The sequence below is a fragment of the Dipteris shenzhenensis genome, chromosome 6 (assembly GCF_047967505.1).
Source record: "Dipteris shenzhenensis isolate YYH24624 ecotype China chromosome 6, Dip_SZ_1.0, whole genome shotgun sequence".
In the NCBI taxonomy this organism is placed as follows: Eukaryota; Viridiplantae; Streptophyta; class Polypodiopsida; order Gleicheniales; family Dipteridaceae; genus Dipteris; species Dipteris shenzhenensis.
In genome coordinates, this window is record NC_141601.1 from 611,040 (window position 1) to 633,823 (window position 22,784).

The 22,784-nt window shown below is 46.0% G+C and overlaps 1 protein-coding gene across 4 annotated transcripts in view; it reads right to left on the reverse strand.

Annotated features, from left to right (window-relative positions):
• LOC147900614 (uncharacterized) overlaps positions 1–22,784 on the reverse strand; it is a 155,743-nt gene that overhangs the window by 63,544 nt on the left and 69,415 nt on the right. The window lies entirely within an intron of this gene.

Sequence of the window (22,784 nt, forward strand, 5' to 3'; positions counted from 1 at the left end):
CAGGAGGTAAGAAGTGTTTCCTGAATTCTCTTTTAAACCCCTCCCAGGTAGTGGATGCTATACCATCTTTTTGTTGTTTAATCCACCACCGATCTGCTGCCTCACTAAACATGTGGGTGGCCTCGCGGATCTTCTTGATGTCATTTCTGATTTCACAAATGGCGAACACCTCGTCCCATTTGTGTAACCAGGTCTCAATGACATCAGAACTACGGTCGTTCATCCGACCAGAATACTTTTCTGGCCTGTAATTGGCAATATTTGGTACTTTAGCCTCCCTAGGCTCAACCGTATGGACACTAGACTCCGGTTCCATTGGAGCCTTTCCCTTCTCCTCTCGAGAAGGTCTGGCAGACATACTGTGTATCGCTCTCCTAAGTTCAGACTGCCCTGCATTGGCCTGTAACTGCTGCGTTAATAACTGTTGCAAGGCATCCTCAAGCAATGCAATCCTGCCAGATAAGGTATGAGTTACTGGGCGCAACGCCTGCTGGGTCGGCCGGACTCCTGACTCACTAGGGTCCCTCCTGGAAGCCCCTTCTTCTGCTTCCATTCAGTTCAATGGGTGTTTTGTTTTGTTTTGGGGTTTTTTTTTTTCTCTTTTTTTTTTTTTTTTTAAAACACCGCTAGAAAACTGTATTTACAACTGACACAATTCAGGATACTTGCACTCTGACACAATTTCCTATACTAGGGAATTCCTGCAATCCCACATGCACACTGACTAGGCATTTGACACAAGCATATATCCCAAATAGCGCTTTTCCCTATACTAGGGAAGCTCCTATAAACTAACTCTGACTGAAGCACATAGGCATAATCTCAAGCATAATCTGTCCTTGCTGTAGCATCGAACCCTCATGCAGACTAATTACTAACGAGACCCTCTTCATGCAAGCGGAGCATCAACACAGACTAAGATCGAAAAAAAAACACAGAATTGACGAAGGCCAAAGAAAGCTCCTTGGTCTAATTCTGTCTGAGGGAATCTGTCTCAGCTCCACATTGTTCAAGCCCCTACGCTCCTGCGACAAGTCTGCAACCAAGAGCTTTGCTTGAGCGTCGATCCAGTCTCAGCTTACGAGCTGGCTGCGTGGCGTTGGAGGGCTTTAACCGTAAGTGCGCCAGGGAAGCAGATCAAGAACTATTACGGGCCAACCAGACCCGTAGCCAAATAGCGGGAGATATGACAAAGTGACGAAGCATATTTTTACAGGCTCCCCATAACCTCCGTAATCCTGCCCGCGCGTCGCTCATCCACGAATCATCGAAGGCCTCCCGTCATACAATCATTGGTTCCGTCGTAGACCACGGGCAGCGCCAACCAAATCTGCCCGTCGTGTGGAGGTCACGTACGCCTTTATTCTTCCTCCGTTGGGCGTCACGCGTGGCAAGTCTGGAGCGAACAAGACCCGTCGTATCGATCTAGTCTCAGCTTTTGTCGTCACACCTGCGCTCTGAACTTCGTCGTCGCATATGACGTTAGCAGCGGGTGAATCCCAAAAAGCCGGAAGTGCTTGCCAAAGGTAGCAGTAGAAAATCTAGTTCTCAAACGCTACCAAAAAAGACCCCAAAAATCTCTGGTGTGTGGACAACGCCAAAGAAGATGAGGCACAGATTCCTGTGAAGCCAAACATCGGTGACAGACAATAGGAGAAATGTGTCGAAGAGGAACTTTGGATCTCCAAAGCTGCTGCAATCTCTTCCTCCACCACTTCACTCGGCGATTCATGCGCCAGAGTAGATTTGCCTTATGAGAAGCCCAAGATGGGGGTAAAAGAACCTTATACAAAGAAGATACCATAATATGGGATAATCTCAAAAGACAGGTTGATGATCCTGGGGAATGAAGAGTCCAATCTTGAAGCCTGTCTTGAAGCTCAAGTGGAGATACCGGTAGAAAGGGGTGAAGCATGTGAGCAATGGTTTGCCACAGAGGGCGATAATGCATTTCTAAACCATATTTAGTGGCAGAGGTATGATGATACCATCATCTTGAATGAAATCTGCCACAGAGCGGATCCCTTTGAAACTAATAAAGTAGGAACGTCTAGGTTCCTGTAAAGCCAACGGAGGATCAAAGGCCTTCGACCAATTGTATACTTTCAGCCCTTAAAGAGTTTCCCTGTAAAGAGTCACGGCCATGCCATTCCAAGTGTGAAAGGATATGCTTCCAATCAAATAGAATTTTGGAGACTAAATGACAGCCTTTGATCTTCCCATCAATACTGCCAAGTAAAAGATAGTTGCCAATAACAAAAAGCAGAGGTGGTAATGTGCGAAAGTAAAGAGCGCATCATGGCATCCCAAGGTTGATCATCTTACAGAAATTGCAGCATAATTTTGCCCTTATGAGCAAGGATATGCAACGTTTGACGAGCGGAGACGTTGCATTCAAAGCAATCTCAAACTTTTTCGGCCATGTTTGTAACACCCAAAAGTTTCCATAATGGCTGACATAAAGCATGTAAGGTATTCTCAGACGAACATGTAACGACCAAGTTGCCAGTTTCTAGTATTCCAAAATTTTCTTCAATTTTTGCAAGCACACAATCAATTTGTTGACAACGAGTAATTGTCCAACCCAAAGGATAACCAAGATGACGAACTAACTGAGTAGGCGGAACAATTTCCCCGGAATCTTATCAATATGACTCTAATATGAAAGAGGTTTATGCCTTGTAAGCATCATGCTCTAAGTAGCTATTATTCACAATAAGAAGCCTCCTTTCACACACACACACACACACACACACACAGAGGATAGTGACACAGGTCACACTTACCCTATCCACACCTAAGGACACACTCACTCTACCACTCTAGGACTCACACTAAGACTCGATATCCAACACCCCCCTCCGGAGCTAGGTTGAGTGACTTTGGAAGACAAACATGATGGCAACATCTTGACTATGTATCCCATGCAATCTCAGAGGCTAAAGTCTGAGCATGAATTTAGAGGTTGAATTGAGTACTCTCGTGGCTTAAAGTTCGACATGATCGGAGGCTGAGAGTACCATCCAAACAAAGTATCTCCAAAACAATCCCCCATGCTCCTAAGTAGGTATAAGGAATATTGAGTCTTTTATGAAACAAGTCACACAAAAAACCTACTCAATATATTACATTCATTTCTTGGGGACTACCAAGGCAAAGGACCTTATTTGATACTCACATAGGAAAAGTTCATTTCATGGAATGCAAGGGCAACGCACCCACACACATAAATGTGTAGAAAAAAAGGTAAATCTCCACATATAGTTGTTGCACATACTCTTGCTCTTCAATGAAGTTGCCAATCATGCTGGTGCAGAAGCATTTGTCAATGAAAGAGTAACTGTGGAAGCCTCAAAAAAGGCCTCGCTTCCGTTGGATTTCCTGTATGAAACAACAGGCAAAAGCGATCAGAATAGCTTCCAATTCTTCTCATTGGCTTTCTACTGGTGAGTCTATTCAGCATTGCCTATGGAGGCAAGGATCATTTGGAAGGGGATCGCTAGACATTTGAGCACCTTTATGCGCTCTCCTTTCTTCATACCTGGGTCTTGGTAGCTTGGCTCTCTCTTTTGGGGCCTCAAGTATTTTACAAGAGACATGACTCTTCTTAGGCAGTTTCAATTCGACGACATGTGGCTGAGTCATGTTCTTTGGACGATGTTCCTTGCTCTCTGTACAGACTTGCGCATGCATCTGTGGATACTTCATGGGAGATTCTGGCAAGCATAAGAGCATGGCCTATTTGGAAATCTAGATGTATAGAGGCTTTGGATGGTTCCCAGGTCCACCCAGCTCACACATTGATTAGTATCTAGACAAACACAGTACACACCTTCATAGGCATTTAAGGGACTATCCAGGGAACTTCACGTGAGCAGCCCCTACTAGGAGGAATATCTTCTTGAGGGAGTGGAGCGGCTCCCCTTTCTTCTCGGAAACCCCCATAGGGTTGAGGTAGCACTATCAGCCTCAAGCTTGGTTATTTTTCAGCTCTTTTACTACCGGAGCTTGATTTTATTTTGTTCTTTCATGCACCACATGATGTACTTCTCCCTCGAGTCTTGCTCTTGGAGTTTCATCATACTTCATAGAAGTCCCTTTTCTGCACTAGGGGAAAAAAAGTGTGAATGACTAGATTATTGCTTAGAAGCGGTGACGGTGGCAAGTCTATTGCAGGTAAGGCCAGTAGATTATCAAATTGACAAGAAAATACAGATAACCGCGACCAGAAGTGAAGAGGTAGAGTGAGCCTAGATTCAGTTCAGGACTATGGCGAGACAAGTTTCATGCGACAAGAAGCTCCTTCAAGAAAAAGATCTCCAAGAGAGCTATCCAACTACTACAGCTTCAAATCGTGTGTTTTTTCCATAGTGTTTCTGTTACTCCTCCTATAACCAAACCTTAGAATACTTGAAAATACTTTAGCAATAAAATCACTGCTATTATGACACTTTTGAGCAGTTTGCAACACACAAAACACCTTCTGGAACAAATCGCAATATGGCTCTACTCCCTGGAATAGCTTGTAGAGGATCGTGGGCACCCTCCCCTCTCCCCCTCTCCGTCCCGTCGCCTCTCCGCTCTGCCCCCCCCCTCCCGTAGCCTCTGCGCCACCCCCCCTCCTGTAGCCTCTCCGTCCCGTTACTGCGTATGGGCAGGCTCTTTTGGACCTTGGACGTATACATGATTTGGTCATCTACAATGGACTAGACCGGTGGCCTGCCTCCTCTGGTTTCACATGTTTCCCACGTGGCGGAGGAGCCAGTGTCGTCGACTACATTCTGGGATCTCCTGCTTTAGCCCCACAGATCACTGACTTCCGTACTGCACCCTTACCGCCAGGAGCCGACCACACTTACCTGTTCTTTCATATCCTTGCGCCTCGAGCCCCTCCCAGCCACACCCCGCACTACACTACCTATCATGATATACACTTTGATCATAACCTCTCACCTGATTACTCAGCCCACCTAGCCTCCCTCCTCAGACACATAGACACCATACCCTCTCTAGATCACCGAGCCGCCCTTATCACCCACTCCCTTCACAATGCAGCCCGCCACATTTTTCCTTCCGCTACTCGGTCCACCCGCCCTCCACCCCTTGCAATAGCTGGTATGATGACGAGTGTAAAGCATTACGCCGCACGCTCCGACTCACGACCCAGCGAAACGCTAGGGCCAACCCACATCTCACCAGGGATTATCATCGACTAGTCCGTCGCAAGAAGCTAGCCTTCCTGCGCCAGAATGAGGATACGCTACTGAACATTCTGTTTAGTAGCAACTCCAAGGATTTCTGGAGGAAATTCCTAGAACGCCAATCCCCCTCCCCCCTCACAGACACTCCCCTCTAGCACTCCTACGCACGTACACTCTATGATATCCCTGATCAGCCTCCTCCCGACCTCTCAGCCCCCCCCGCCCCACTTCTTGCACCCTCTTCACAACCCAAGGAGTCACCCATGCAGCGCTTAAGCTTCACAACGGCCGAGCTAAGGATCATGAGGGCCTATGCACAGAGTTTGTTGCCTATGGCATCAAAACTCTAGCCCCCATCCTGGCAACGCTGTTCAATGAAGCTGTCTGCCACGGGTTCCCCAGAGCCTGGACCCTGAACACTATCACACCCATCCACAAAGCAGGAGATCCCATGGATCCAGGGAATTACAGGACCATCATGTTTGGACATGTTATATCCAAGATCTATGCATCAGTGTTAAATGGCAAGGTCAGTGCTCGCGCAGAGATACAGGGGCTCAGGGTATCCGGACAGGCCGGTTTCAGGACGGATCACTCGACTTACGATCACATTTTTACACTTAGAGGGATCATTGAGGAGGCCGGACACAGGAGACAGAGAGTATATTGTTGCTTTGTGGATTTCCGCAAGGCATTCGACACCGTTCCCTGCGCCCGACTCGTCAGACGCCTGCAGGAGTTAGGCTACGACTCGGAGGTTATCTGGGCAATAGTAGCTCTCTATGAGCGGGTGACGGGCCAGGTCAGGATTGGCACTAGCTGGACCCCAGAGATCACGAGCACTATCGGAGTCAAACAAGGATGTCCCTGCTACATCGACGAGCTCAAGACCACCATCAGGACACTCCGAGGTGCAAGCTGCTCTCTTGCGGAGGCTGTCATCCAGATTCTCCTATACGCAGACGATGTAGTACTACTATCCTCTTCTGCTACTGGTCTTCAGCGACACCTGGATGGACTTCAGGTCTTCTGTGATACACATGACTTGAAGGTCAACCTTGGGAAAACCAAGGTGATGATCTTCAACACTTCTAGACCCGCTATGCACCGAGAGCAATTCCTCTTTGCCGGCGACCCTGTTGAGATAGTTGACTCTTACACATACTTGGACGTTGTCTTCTCTTCACGATGCGCCCGGCCATGGAGGCCAGGATCAGCCGAGGCTACGCCGCTCTTATCAGGCTGAAGCGACAGTGCTACCACTCCCACTTCCAAGACCCGCGGACCAAGTCTCTCCTTTTTTATTCTTTGGTCCGCCCAGCAGGCATGTGCGGTAGCCCGTGGTGGGGAGCCGACCTTTCAGACACATAGTGGGCTCGAGTCGAGCGCCTACAGATACTGATGTTTGCTCGAATGACGCAGCAAACCATCGGTACCACACCAGATCATTCTAGCAGAGTTCGGCGCCTCACCCCTACAACTCGATGCGGCTTTCCAGGCTATCACTTATCTACACAGAGTCGGGGATTTCAGCTCCTCCTCCGACGGTCGCCTCCGCCTACCTTGGCTAGCCCTATCCTCCTCTATGGCCTTATCCGTTGATGGGGACCAGCGATGCTAGTATAGTCGTCTTTCCAGTTGGTTCACCCGACTGGGCCTCGACTTAGACTAGTTGCCTCCTTTTCAGTACAGCCTCAACGCTCCACCATCTCCCCTCTCCCCCACTGACCAGGAGGTCAACCGGCTCATTCGAGCGGATCTACTCTAGCTCCACACCTGGCGGACATGGTTTCTTCACCCCGAGCTTCCTGTGAAGCTCGACTTCTACCGCCCACACTGCCTCCAGATCTCACAGGAGGGCTTCATCACACCTCCGGGTTACACACAGCTTCATCTACCACATGCGCTCCGGACCTCCCTCGTTCAGTTTAGGGTTTCATCATACCGATTCCAGATCAAGAGCGGACGCACAGAGGGCATCCCACGAGAGGGCCGCCTTTGCCCACTTTGCGACTTGCAAGAGATCGAGTCGGAGGAGCACTTTGCTTTCAGATGTCCTATCTATTATGCCATTCGAGGCCGGTACCACTACCTCTTCCACGACGGATTCGGCCCCCTCCCACACATGTTGCAGTTGCCGGATCAGTGATGCCTAGCCGCTTTCTTACATGAGATGACTCGCCACCGAGATACCTCTCTCCGAGCACGGCGACACACGCAGCACACACAGCGTGAGGACACCCAGCGGCCCATCACTGATTTCTTCCAGTCACAGGATACCTCTCCTTAGTCTAGCCGACGATGCCGACGTGAGCGAGAGCCAGAGCCACGACAGCTGCGCCAGCGGACAGACTCACACATCCGGGTCCATGACATCCCGTCTCTGCTCTCTGCCCGCCCCACCGCGGTTACCGTTGCCCTCATCCACAGGGCCACGCGCCGCCCCCGACGACCGAGCTCGACTAGGCCGCGTGACGTCAGAGGCCAATCATCTATCGCAGGGTTTTTTCCGGCCTCCCATTTGACGGCCCCTCTATGATTGGTCTCTGACGATCACCACCTGCACATATTTATTGTATCTCCCCCCTCTGCCCCATTTTTGGTGCCCCTCCCCCTTCTTTTTTGTATCATCTGGAGGTAGACACATATTTTTTGTATCAGGACTAGACACACTGTCCTTCATAACCTCTTTTTTGTAGAAACGGTTGGCTGGCCCGTTTTGAGACCGCCACCGTTATGCTCATTGTATCAGTTATCTTTAGTCTCATAGACCTTCACGGTCTCCCGAAGACTTTAATAAACTTTCTTTCTTTCTTTCTTAGACCAAATCGCAGCAGTGCTAGCTCCTTGGAATCAATTCGCAGCAAGTATGGGTGCTTTGGAGTCAATTCGTAGCATCTCTGGGCACCAAGTAGGGAAGGAAACCCTAATCGCAGCAAGTAGATGATCCTCCAAAGGGCTGGGAACTGGACCGCTGCAGCTCCACTCTTTCCGGGCACTTGTACGCGTCAAAGAGTCGAAGATATGATGCTGGAATGAATCGCAACTCAGCCTGGGAGGAGTAGAAGTGAATCGCAGCAATGGAAAGAGGGGTCTGGGAGAGAAAGAATACAAGACACCACACTAGGGCCCAAAAATAAGGGCTGGACCCCCCGAAGGTCTTTATTGCAATAGAATAATCTTTGTACAACTGGCTCATGAAAGAGTATAAGTCTGAGTACAATCTTGAATGAATCTGGGAGGCCAGGGGCCTTTCTTTTATAGACTAGGCCTAACAGAAAGCTAGGGCCTGCTTTCTGAAAGCTACTTTTACAAAAAGCCAAGCTTTTAGAATTTTTCCTTCTAAATCTAGTGCTCTGGAGCTTTTAGGTGCCTTTTAATCTTGTGGGCCCTCCTTTTAATGAGACACCCCCTTGTCTTTACTTTTTGATGATCCTCGGTAAGCCGTCCGTCCCTCACCAAAATTATTCAGGCTGACTTTGGGTCATCCACACTACAGCTTCAGGTTGTCACCTACTTTCACCGGATTAGGGGATACGGGGATTGCACTTTTGGACGCATCACATTACCATGGCTAGCATTGTCCTCTTCTATGGCACTATCAACACAACAGGTGACCAGAGATGCTGTATGCATGCACAAAGAGATGGTTTGAGTGACTCGGGCTCCACATGGATAGACTCCCTCCCTTCCAGTATAGCATTGATGTGCCGTTCTCTCCTCTCTTGTCACACGAGGTCAACCAGGTCATCCACGAGGATCTTTTACAGCTACACACATTTCAAACCTGGTTAGGACCGAACGAGCTTCCAGCGAAGCTCAGCTTCTACAGGGATCATTGTTTACACATCACAGAGGACGGTTTCATTGACCCACCAAGATACATGCAGATTCACTCACCCCACTCACTGAGGATTTCTATTGGGCAATTTTGGGTCTCTTCACATAGACTGCCCATTGAGAGTGACATAGACTGCCCATTGAGAGTGGCAGGGCAGAGGGTCTACCCCGAGAGAGGCGCATATGCACATTATGTGGCACACAGGAGGTCGAGTCGAAGGAGCATTTCATTTTCAGGTGCCCAAGTTACTACTATGAGATATGAGGGTGCTTCTACTACCTCTTCAGAGACAGTTCCGGGGTGTTGTCCCGATTTCTCTCCTATCCAAACCAGAGATGCTTGGTGGCTTTCATCCATGAGGCAGTCAGGCACCGCAAGCGTCTACTTCAATCACAGTCGACCACGGAGTTCTTCTAGCCAGAGCATATGGACTCCCATACTACGAGGCCCCGACATGATCGAGATCCAGATTACACTTGAGGATATCCTCTCTGTTCAGAGTCGGGGCTCGACCGACAGGGGTCACTGTAGCCCTTGTTAGGCGCAGAGATATGACCAAGAGATGACACAGGACCACACCCACAAGCAGCCGACAACACTATCGCCGACTTCATGCTTCCACTGTCTCATCCGCCTGGATGACCTGATGATGATGATAATGATGATGAAACCGATGTGTAGTCGATCACTCTAACATGACTATGTTGTACTCAGCACTAGCTTTTTGCATTTTGCATTGGTGTGGATGTTCATTTAGTAGCTCCACCCTCACAGTTTATTTGTATCAAGATTCTCACAGTCTCATAGACCCATCGGTCTTCCGAAGACTTTAATAAACTTTCTTTCTTTCTTTCTTGTTGCAAGAAGGTGACATCATCATCCAAGTATGTCTTAGTCCCCTTCAACGCTTCCCTCATGCTCATCAAGGTAGACCTATCCGCTAGTGTCCGGAATTTTACTATCATAGGTCTCGTTGATGCATCATCCTTTCCCACTCTCCAAGCTGCCTTGAAGGTAAGATTGATGTCCATCCTATGATCAGTGCTTTGGCATCCGCCGCCTGCCATCGCAGTGTCCCCAATTGCTAGGTCTCTAACGAGGAAGTTTAGAGCTATAATGTTTCTTCTCTTCTCTTCTCTTCTTCTAAGGCATCTGAAATAAATTATTTCTTTGTCAGGGCTGTTGTGCCCTTACTGACCACCTCCTTCAATTCAGCCTTTCCTTCATTTTTTTTGCTTGGAGAACTCATCATGTTTCCCTTGTATTGTCATTCATTGTCTTCATTGATTTTGGCAACCATCATTGTTGTTGGTCTTGGCATCAACCATACGAGGCATCTCCTCTCGCATCTTACGAAGTTGGATCCCCATTTGTATGTGCATTTCAGATTTCCATTTGTTCATTTCCTCTTCCAATGAGGCACGCATAACCTGCATGAATGCATCAATGTCCATCTCTTTACCACCCCCACTCAACCCAATTTGATAGACCTCCTAGTGCACGTACCATCCCTTTGACTCATATAGACTCATGACCCTCCAGATCATGATCTCTGGGAGCTGCAGCTCCTCTAATCTCTTCAACGATAGCCCTCAAGGTGAATGTGGTCCAGGGTGGAATGCTATCTCCGAAAACCTACCTATCCAAGAGCCCGTTGCCCGTGACCCTCTATGTGATTGCTAATCTCCCTCTCTAGTACCAACCCATATATCTTAGCGAGAGTGTGGCCAATCAAAGGAGGGAAGCCATGGCATACGGCATGGTTGAATAGATGTGATAGGATCGGGGTCAAAACCTCATGTCCATGTGCAAAGTGCTCAATGCGTAGTCTCTCATGATCCAATGATCTCCGGTTATGAAACCAAAGAAGAGTAGCCCGTACATTCTATGCAGTAAACAAGTGACAAGTAGTGGTCTGGGCATAGAGGACATATCAGGTGGTGCATGACCCAAGACATCATAGAGAGAGCATGCATATGTATGCCAGACTACTAGATCTATGATGGGGATGGACGACTTCCCCTCCGACAAGAGCCCCCATCCCGTGGTAGGATCTCGTCCACGAAAGGATCCGATCACCTCATCCATCTTGTGTATGAGTAAAGCCCGCTTCTTACGCCATGTCAATCACCGTGAGATCCGTTGTGCCTCTGGTGAAGTCAAATGCCCCACTGCTTGCTCACGTGTGAGGTGGTCTCTCATCTCTCTGCACTCATCGTCAAACCAAGGGTTCTGGGGCATCTTCCCATCTTGGACACATGCACATCGAGTCGTGGGAAAGGATTTGCTGGCAACATCCTGTATCACTGAGACAAGGGTATATGATGCATGTGCAAGGTCCATGCCCTATCCAAGTAGGATTGGGAGCTCAGAAGCCACGTGGCTCACATACACCGGGTCAAGAGCACGGTCAAAATGGATCTGAACACGGGTGGGTGGCGGAGGGGCTCTCCTCATGGATGGCATGGCGGCCAACATACGGAAGGCAAGGTATGAGTGCTCTGCCTCGAGTGGAGGAGGCACAATAAAATCGTGTATCCGTGGGGCAAAGGCTAGTAGACCCAACAGATAGTCCATTGAGCTTTTCCCCCCACCATGTGGGAAACAAGTGAGCCCACCAGATGATGGCCATCTCCGGAGCCCACTATATATGATCAAGTCATGGATAGCCCCTAACTCGAGTAAATGCCTCCCATATGCTGTCACTGGGATTGCCTCACGATCACCAGCTCTGCTGCATCCATCTCCGGTACTATGAGGGAATCCTCATCAAAATCTAGCAGGCCAACCTGCCTGTTCCAAGTGCGTGCATTGAAGTCACCAAGCAGGAGAGTGTCCCCTATCTAGAAAGCTCTGTGATGTCATCATGGATGGTCTCATATGGGCTGTACCCGTCAGTGGTGACTTCTCGTGCATAGGATGATGTGTCTGGGGGAAAGTAACACACTACAATGAAAATCGGAGTGCATCTGGTAGTTGAACTCGCATCCACATGTGTCGTGTGTGTTCCTCTCTCTGGATCACAGATATGAGTGGTCTCAAATGTGCTCTGAAAAAGGACAGCCACACCTCCTGAACCCCGTACCCCACTGTCTCCTCTCATCTCCTTCCTATGGGCTGATTCCCAAATATATCCCGTCTCCTTCCTATGGGCTGATTCCCAAATATATCCGTCACTGTCGGCAGCCCTCTTTTCGGGCTTTCATGGGTCTTGGTGTAGAAGATCATGTCTCTGTCAAGAGAGAGAGAGAGAGAGAGAGAGAGAGAGAGAGAGAGAGGACAAGGGGGGGGGGGAGGCAACGAAGAGAGAGAGACAAAGATGTATTAACGTCTACAGGAGGCCTCGCGGGCCTATGAGACAAAAGTACAAAACCAAAAGCAACTCATACAAGCCGTTGTGAGCTGAAGCAAAGGGCTCACTAAGGCCCTTGCTCGAAACTTGAATGCTAAACTAGTAAGCAAAATAGAAGAGTAGCACAAAAGCATAAGAGTATCAGGTGCTCAGAGCTATAACTCCTAGTACATGCCCAAGCTCCATATATCCAGGTACCCTGGTGGCTCTCTGATGGGATGTTAGGAGCTCTCGTATTTGCCTCTGCCGAGTTGTCTCTCGATCCGGTGGAGGGCGTGGTCTCCGCGGTCTCTGTATGCGGTGGGCTACGTCAAGGGTGACACCTCATCTCTGGCGGTCTCCTCTGAGGAGGGGTGAAATAGACCAGACCTCGATCGTGCGTGCGCTGGTCACTCTCCGTGTAGCATGTGGAGTGTGTGCCTCTCGTCCGGCAACATCATGGTAGAGGCTCTCACTCCTGATCCATGATGCTCTCATCTCATCAAGCTCCTCTCCCTCATCCACCCCGGCAGCTGACTCAGATGCATAGAAATCTGTAACATGTTTCTATGCTCTCTCAATCTCGGGGACCTGTGGAGACACACTTTTTTTTTTGGTGAGAAGAATATTTTATTGCTGTGAAATAATTACATTCATAGGTACTCCAAAAGCGGAGTAACTACTACTCAATCGAAAATCTCAATATAAACCATATATACATCATGGTCAATCAAACGAGTCAAAAAGCAATCATAAAACGATTGCCGCAGAGATTGTTTGAAAAAAACAAAAGATGGAAAAGTAGGATCACCAAAGACTATGATTTCTATCCCACCATAGAGTCCAAAGTACCCAGTAGTGCACCCAAACAAAAAATAAATCAAAACCATGTCTAGCTGGATAAAAACCAAATAACCAGAAGAACCTGCCAAAAGTAACAGTAGGAAATCTCGCTCGAAGCCCCAGATGAATGAGAGCGAGAAAATCACAAGTATGTGGACAATGCCAGAAAATGTGAGGCACAGATTCAGCAGAATGCAGACATCCGTGGCAAACAACCGAGGCAATATGTCTGCGCGAGTAACTGCCTAGATGGAAAAATGCCAAGTAGGACTCATTAGAGGAAAACTTGTTGCCAAAGGAGACGCAGCCGCTTTCTCCACCACTTTGATGGGCGATCCATATGCCAAACAGAATTGGCTCTGTCAGAAACCCAAGACGAAGGTAACAACACTTTATATAGAGAAGGCACTGTGATATGTGACAGTTTCAAAGGACGCGCTGAAGAAGAGGAAGAATGGAGAGTCCAATCCTCAAGCCTATCCTGAAGTTCCAAACGAGATACCGGCAAGAAAGGTTGAAGCATTTCTGAAATTTTGTGCCATAAAGGACGATAATGAGCTCCCAAACCATACTTGCTAGCAGCCGCAGAAAAAGATAAAAGAGTGCCATCATCCTGAAGTACATCCGCCACAGAAGCAATACCTTTGAAAGATATAAAATAAGAACGCCTCGGTTCTTGTATAGCCAAAGGAGGGTGGAATACTCTGGACCAATAAATATTCTCAGCCCTGAAGGAATTTCCCAACAAAGAATCCTTTCCAAGTGGGATAAAATACGCCACAGAAGCAATACCTTTGAAAGATATAAAATAAGAACGCCTGGGTTCTTGTATAGCCAAAGGAGGATGGAATTTACCAATAAATATTCTCAGCCCTCAAGGAATTTCCCAACAAAGAATCCCTGCCATTCCATTCCAAGTGGGATAAAATATGCTTCCAATCAAGAAGCAAATGAGAGACAAAAGGACAACCTCTGATCTTGCCTTGAATAGAGCCAAGTAGAAAATCCCATTGTGTAGGCTGCCAATGCCCAAAAGCAGAAGTATCAATATGCAACATAAGAGAGCGGATCATGAAAGCCCAAGGCTGATCCCCTTGCATAAGCTCCAACATCAATTTCCCCCTGTGAGCAAGTATATACACTTGAATATTGAGTATGTTCAAACCCCCGTGCATCTTTGGAGAATAAAGACGATGCATAGAGAGTAATCTGAGACCTTTCTTGCCATTTTTGGAATGCCAGAAAATCTCCATGATAGCAGACATAAAGGAAGCCAGATCTGCCTTAGTAAACATAATGAGGGGCAGATAGAATTGTATGTATGCTATCAAAATGGATTGCGTTATTCGCAAACGAACATGTAATGGCCAAGTTGTAAGCTTCCAATATTCAAGTTTTTTCCTCAGCTTTGTGAGCACCCAATCAATTTATTGAGAACGAGTGAGCTCCCAACCTAGAGGATAGCCAAGATGTCGAATCAATTGAGAAGGTGGAACAATTTCCCCAGACCACAAAAGACTATGCCAATCTTTAGCATGCAACGGCAAGAGTTTGGATTTCTGAAATTCAAATGAAAACCAACAGCCAAGCCATATGTGGAAAGAGCCTGCATAATCAAGGAGAGATCGCTCTGAGTATTTTTCGGGGTAAAGAAAGAATCATCAGCATATGCTTGAGCGATCATGCTGCGACTGCCAGGAATTTCCAATCCATGCAACAAGCCAGTGTCCAAAAGGTGATCCATATATTGAAGCATTGAATGAGTGGCTATGGCAAATAGTAAAGCACTAAGGGGACAGCCTTCCCGAACAGAACAACCAAGAGTCCAAGTTGTAGAAATATCCCCTGAAAGTATGCAAGCAGCTTTACTATCTTGATATAGCCAATTGATAACTTGCTGCATTTTTTTGCCAAATCCCAAGGCCTGCATTGTTTGTGAAATAAAGTCCCACTGAACAATGTCAAAAGCTTTGGCAATATCAACTTGCAATAGCAAAACATCGTGCTGCATATATTTGGCATATTCTATTCCAACATAGGCATTAGCAATGTTGTCGGTAATATGCCTACAAGGCTCAAAATCATATTGTGCAGGATGCAACCCATCATGCAAATAGCCTTTTATCCGATCAACAATCATTTTGATAGTAAATTTGTAAATAACTTGCATAAGCGTGATAGGTCTCCAATCAGCCAAAGATTCACAGATTTGCTTTTTTGAAAGGAGTTTAACAAGACCTCTCTTCCATGTGTCTCGCATTTTCTAATTTTGCCAAGCAGACTTCACCATATGCAGCAAAGTATGCTTCAAAAGAGGCCAATATTCTTAAAAAAACTCAACTGTAAGGCCATCCCATCCTGGAAATTTCCCTCAACCACAGGATTTGATTGCATTTAACAATTTCCTTTCCGTAAAAGGTTCCTCCAATTCCAAAGCCTAAGTAGTGGAGATAATAGGAGAAACGGTTGTAAAAGCAAATTTCTTACAGACAAAACCTGCTGTGAAGGAGGATCTGCATAACCAAACTGCTGAGAGAAATGATGTACACAAACAGAAGCAAGCTATGACCGTGATGTAGTCCATGAACCATTAGGCATAAGCACCCTGCAAATGTTTGTGTTTAATCTCTTCTGATGCAAGCTTTTAAAAAATTGTTTGGAAGAACAGCCTTTATCTATGAAAGCTCTTTGTCTTGCTCTGATCTCCCATTTGGCAAGTTTCCTATGATCATTAATTTGGAGACAATGTTTAGCTTGGCATAGTGTTGTTTGCTCATGCAAGAACAAAGGACGGACCTGTGGAGACACACACACACAAATGATATGATATGATATGATTGTATTACAGTCCTTTTGAGACCCTCAAGATCTATGGGACTGGTGACCATTATTAAATTAATTAGTGGTCCATTACAACCATTGAAATAAAAAGTCTCCCAAATCTTTCTACATTGTGAATATTTGCTGGGCTATTTTCTGTGCTAGTCCGAGAATTTTGCTGCGATGTTCCAAGATTTCTTGTAAGTAGCTTCCAAACTTGTGGGCTGGCTGTTCCAATAGATTCTTCAGATTACAACTATTGTTGCCATGGTTCTCCCTTACGTGTGCGTCTTCTACCTCCCCTGTAGGGCGGATTTTGCATATCCTCTCCTCCCTTGGGATCTTGGGTCGTATCCATCTACCCTTCTCCACTTTTAGATCATGTGAGCTGGTCCTTATTTTTCATATTAAATTCCTTTTGAATGTTGAGATGTCCTCCCCAAGATATTTATGCCTTTCTATACTCAAAGGGTAAATATGAAGATGGCAATTTCAGTGCCAAACAGGGTTACCTTTATGTGACCATCATTTATACGATCTCCTACTCACTTGCACTATATGCTTTGGTCCTGTTTTATGTCGCCTGCAAAGACCTGCTTAGGCCTTTTAAGCCAGTACCCAAGTTTATCATAATCAAATCAGTTGTCTTTCTTACATACTGGCAGGTATGATGTTCTGTTTATGGTGGTAGATTCTAAAAAGTTTAAATAGTCAAATATTGCAGAATGCAATGGTATAACCACCCTGGTCGTTTTGTGAGTGTCGGTAAAAATGGCACCAATGTTTCAAACAGTTTATGATTAGTATTGTTGCTGACAGGGGGTGCTCGTGTTTTTGGCTGCAAAATCTGGCATCATAAAGACTGCAAATGATGCGGCAGATGTGCAGAATTTTGTAATCTGTATCTGGATCGTGCCATATTTTCTGTATTATTTTCAGCGTCACTAGGTTCCTGATTTCACATGATTCTTCAAGTATATCAGCCGCCTTTATCCCCCCATCTTTGTACCAGCCCGTGGTCTTAGTGGCTTCCATTGCTTTATGTGGTATCCGGTGTGCATCCATCCTCCTAACCTTGTTGAGGTATCCCAGATAATGGCATAGCCCTTCACCTTCAAATGGTATATACCTGTTTCAGCTAAGAAGATGGGATGCGGTGTCTGCGTCTAACTCTCAACTGGCCTACAATAAAGCATTTATGCACTGTTTCTATCCTTTTCCAATAAGCCCTGGAGAGCCCGGGCGCCCAGGCTGGACAAACCACTGTTTGCACAAGCATGGTGTATAAAAATTTCCTCATCTCCCAATTCCACAAATGTGCCTCTCTGCATTTTTATTACGATGCTTTTAAACCTCCCAGAATCCTACATACCACACATGCATTCCACTTGTAATTATCTATAAAATCCAGTCCTAGATATTTGTATGAAGTAACTACTTCCACAGTCTCTCCTTAAATGTGAAATTTATCTGTTTATTCGAGACCCAATCACCATTACTTTGGTTTTTGCTATGTTGACCTGCATTTTTGAATATTGGCAGAAATTATATAAGGCATCCAAGTGTTCCTGCATATCACTCTTATCTTTTGCAAAGAAGACCACCTCATCCACATAAATGAGCAACAACACTGCTTAGCTAGCCACTTGGGCTCCTCCTTTGCTGTTTTTTGTCATCCAATCTTCCAACTCGTCTATGAAGAGACCAAAGAGAGTTGGTGAGAAGGGGCATCCTTGCTTGACCCCTATATCGCTGCTTATGATGACCTTTCCTTTGGAATTGGAGCCATCTATGAGTGGTTCTGCTAGCTCAGCTAGTACTTTCTTGTAGAGTCTATATGTGGCTTCTCTGAGTTCCAGGGGGACTTGGGGCCCTTCTAGTCTCTCCCATAGTTCTTTGTGTGGTACTGTGTCGAATGCTTTCTTGAAGTCTACAAAACAGCATGGCCCCTTTTCTATGTTTTGCTCCCTCAGTTTCTGCTCTTGCTCAAGCATGGTTCCATATAATTTGGCCATCAGGCTGTTCACCATGATGATCCTATAGTTTTTTGCAATCTTACTATCCCCTCCCTTGTGGATTAGTACAATTCTACTTAGTTGCCATTCTATGGCAAAACCTTCTTCGAGAGCCTTATTCATGATCAAGGTAAGCATCCTCTTTGTCTTTGTCCTGCCCCCTTTAAGCATTTCAGCCACCAAACCTTGGGTGTCTGGAGCCTTTCCATTTGCTAGTTTTTGCAACCCACTTTCCACATCATCTTCCATTATGGCATCGTACGCTGCTTTGACAAAAAGATCGTGTGTAACCTTTTCCTTCCTTCTCTTTCATATAATTCTTTAACAAATTGTATCATGTCTCCCCATGATGCATTCCTCTCCTGTTGTTTGTTGCCATGTAGCTCCTGGAGAAACTTTCTAGGGTTTTGTTTGACATCCTCGAACTCTCAAGTTGTTTGCTCTTGAATTAGTCTATTTTTTTCCCTCCCACCTTTTGTTTGTAGACTTTAGCTTTATCCCCCTTCTCGTTCGTATTGGCTGCTTTCCATGCTTTTTTTGCTGTCTTGCAGTCGTGGTCGTACCAGTGATTGCATGGCTCCTTCCCTTGCTCTTTGTGAAGCATTCCTGGGCTGTTTTCTGCAGAATTTCTGTCATACAATTATTTATGTCTTGGCATGTGTAAGGCATTTGACATTGCGCTATCTCTGTCTCTAATTTCTGTTTGTAAATGTGAGCCTTTTTATAATCTATTCTTAATCTGGTATGTGCTTTAGTTTCCTGTTTCTCTGCATCATACTTAATCCCTTTGAGTCCCTTTGAGTTCCAAGATAGATTAGCTTGGACTCATAAAGAGAATCTTGAGATAGTGCAAAGTGCTTGATTGTTATTACTTCAAATGAACCTCCCTTTTATAGGAGTGGGTACTTACATCCATATGCATGCACATGTGGGATATCTCCTCCATGCCATGTGGCAGCTTGCCCTTTACTCATACCTTTGCTCTACATGTGCTCATGGCACCACAACTCTCAATTGGTGCCATGATCCTTTGGCTACTGCAAGGTGGTCAGATGTGAGTTACAAGATCAAATCATCCCCTGGGTGCTTACATGGCTACTCTCAGGTGGTCAGATTTGATTACAAGAATATAGGCTAAAGGTGGAAAGGCTTTTGCTTCTCAATACATGCTGTTCTTGTCATTCTTCTCATGGCTTGATAATGACTCCACGTAGTTGACCTGCTGGTTCTTCAATCTGCAATTTTCTTCCTTGTGTCCCAACTTCTTGCAATGGTGACACTTTGGTTTATTCTTCAATCTGCAGTCACTTTGATAGTGACCCATCCTTCCGCAATGGTAGCACTTCGTTGATGTTTTACTAAACAATGCTTGTTCTTCATTATAGCTGTTGCGTGTCGATGTCGATGTCGATGCCTTCAACTCTCTTTCTTTTTCAAGAAGAGAGGATACACATTCCTCAAACTTTGGATCTAGCAAATTCTTCAAAGTGGTTGCCAATGCACTGTACTCTGCAGACATGCTTTTAAGGAGAATTGCAAGTGCATCTTTTTCCCAATTACTTAACGACAGCCTTATCTGCCATGTGGCATTTCCACGTGGCCTAAGGTTATCAAACCTTTGGCTTCTGGACTTGGCTTCCGGATAGCTGCACAGAGATGGTGTCGCGACAGAACGGCGACAGAGCGCAGACGTCAGAGGTGTCTTCCTCGAAGCATTTCGGAGTCGGGCTATGGAGAAGCCTGCTAGCTGTGAGGACGGATGCTATGAGGCGACCATGAGACGTTGAAGACCATCTAAGCCGCTGAGAGTCGCTGGTAGAGGAGCCTTCGTCACTGGCTCCATCTTCAGGAACTCATTGGAGGCGCAGAGCTTTGGAGCTAGCCCGTGGGTTTTGTAGAGCTGCCCGTTGCAGTGCTGGAGCGCTGCGTGATGCGCAGGAGGTCTCTGGTCGCCCGTTAGCTAGGACTTGAAGAGGCAGTCGGGCGTGGTATAGGAGGTTGGCATGACTGGAGTTCATTGCTGTCGAAGCAGGAGAGAGGTTGCAAAAGGCAGCTGAGCGTAGGAGAAGCCGGTTGATGCGGTTGTTCTGTTGTAGGCTGGTTGCCTTGGAGCCACCAGCCGCCCAGAGAGAGGCTTGTGGGTATTGCCTCAACGTGTCACTGTGGGTTGTGCTACGTCTTGAGGAGCCGGTACTCTCTCTTGCATGGCCTCAAACTATAGCAGGGAGCCGTCGTGGAGGGTGACGTTGTAGAGAGGAGCCTTGTTGAGATGAGCTAGTGACCTTTGTGCTTGCAGGAGGTACCTCATGGGTTGTAGGCTCTAAAGATCTCTATCTCTCTCTCTCTTTGGAAGAAAAGAAGACACACACACACTTTTTTTTAGTGAAATCTTTGATTGATTATATTATATGAGTAGCAACCTCAAAATAAGGTGCTATAATTACATCAACTGAAAATTTCAGTATATGCCAGAAAGACCTCATGATCTATGCAACGGGTCTACAAGCAATCAAAGAAAAGAACGCCTAAAACAGCCAAATAGAGAGAAAGTAGAATCACCAAATACTTTACAATTCCTAAATGTCCATAAAGCCCATAGTGCCTAGTAGCAAACCCACACACACACACACTTTTTTTTAGTGAAATCTTTGATTGATTATATTATATGAGTAGCAACCTCAAAATAAGGTGCTACAATTACATCAACTGAAAATTTCAGTATATGCCAGAAAGACCTCATGATCTATGCAGCGGGTCTGCAAGCAATCAAAGAAAAGAATGCCTAAAACAGCCAAACAGAGAGAAAGTAGAATCACCAAAGACTTTACAATTCCTATGTGTCCATAAAGTCCATAGTGCCCAGTAGCGAACCCAAACGAAGAAAACATGAAACTCCAGTCTAGATGGATGAAACCCAAATAGCCAGAAGAACTTCCAAAACAGAATAGATGGGAATCTCGCTCGCAGGCGCTGTCGAAGCAGATCAAAAAACTCACGAGAGCACGGACAATGCCAAAACAAGTGAGGCACAGTCTCCGAAGAAGCAAAACATCTGTGGCAAAGTACAAGAGCAATGTGTCGATGAGCTAATAGCTGTCCAGATGGAAACTCTCCCAAAAGAACTCGCCAAAAGAAAACCTGTTGCCGAAGCGGTACTTTATAGGCCCAAAGTTGCTGTGATCTTTTCCTCCACCACTTGGCTGGGCGATGCATTCGCCAAATAGAATCACCTCTCTCTGAAACCCAAGGTTGAGACAAATGGATTTTATACAATGCAGGTACAGTAATTTGAGATAGCCTCAACGGACGAGAAGAGGGCCCTCGAGAAGTCAAAGTCCAATCTTCCAACCGGCGGTCCTGGAGTTCCAAAGGAGGAATCGGAACAAAAGGCGAAAGCATAGAAGTAATTTGTCGCCACAAAGGACGATAATGAGAGCCCAATCCATATGTAGTGGCCTGCTAGAGAAAAGGGGAGCACACTACCAGCATCATCTATAACATCAGCAACCGAGGTGATGCCTTTAAACAAGACAAAATAGGAACATCGAGGTTCCCTATAAAGCCAAGGGAGGCTGAAAGACATTCGACCAGTGAATGCTTTCAGCTCTCAAAGAATTCCCAAGCAAAGATTGCCGTCCATTCCATTCCAGATGAGAAAGAACATGCTTCCAGTCAAGAAGCAAGCGGGAGACAAAAGGGCAGCCAAGCAAAGTGCCATCAGTGCAGCAAAAAAAAAAATCCCAGTGATCGAGTTGCCAATGACCACACACACACACAGAGGATAGTGACACATCCCACACACACACACACACACACACACACAGAGGATAGCGACACATCACACTTATCCCATTCACACCTAAGGACACTTCAAACCACACAAGTGAGGGACACTCACTCTACCACTCTAGGACTCACGCTAAGACTCCAATATCGAACACAAGCAAGAGCATTTTTCTTATTATACCACAGGAAAACATATAGAGGTACATTACCACATAATTCCATTCTCACCAAATAAACATTCTTCCAAGGATAAGGCCATTATTTGGCAGACATTGTTGATACTCAAGTTCAACTAGGGATTGCAAGGCCACTGATAGAGCCTACAGATATTAGTGATAATATCTTTGATAAAGCTGTGATGGTCCATCTTTGAGGTTCCAGTTTGAGATGATAGAGAGGCACTTTTAAATACCATACAATAAGGAGACACACTTACAATTCCCCCTCTCGTTTTATGAAACTACTTGTACATTACATGTTGTCTCACCCTTTTCCCGGAAAATTAAAAAACAAGGCCCTCCAACTCTTAGCCATCTTCTTGGACTTCACTTCTAGTCTCCACGTTTCATTCTACATCAAGATTGTTAGCAATATAATTTTCTATTGATTCATTTCAGTAAACAAGTCAACTTTCAAGGAATATATATCTACTTCTTTCGCCATGTGACAAAATCCTTCCAAATATTATCCAAATCGCCACCTGTATGCATTAGATCACTCTCTCAATTTCTTTCACTGAAGACGTCCATTGCTCCTCAGCCTATGGCAGTCATAAAAGACCACCCCTTCAAAGCATCTAATGTCCTGCTCAACCTTTTGAGCCTTCAAACATTATCCACTGGAGAAGTGGCTCAACCTTCACAATTCCCTACATTGTGATGGCTAACCCATAAATATAACTAGGCCCCTTGTTATACAGCAGAATTATCAGATCATAGCATCTGCTG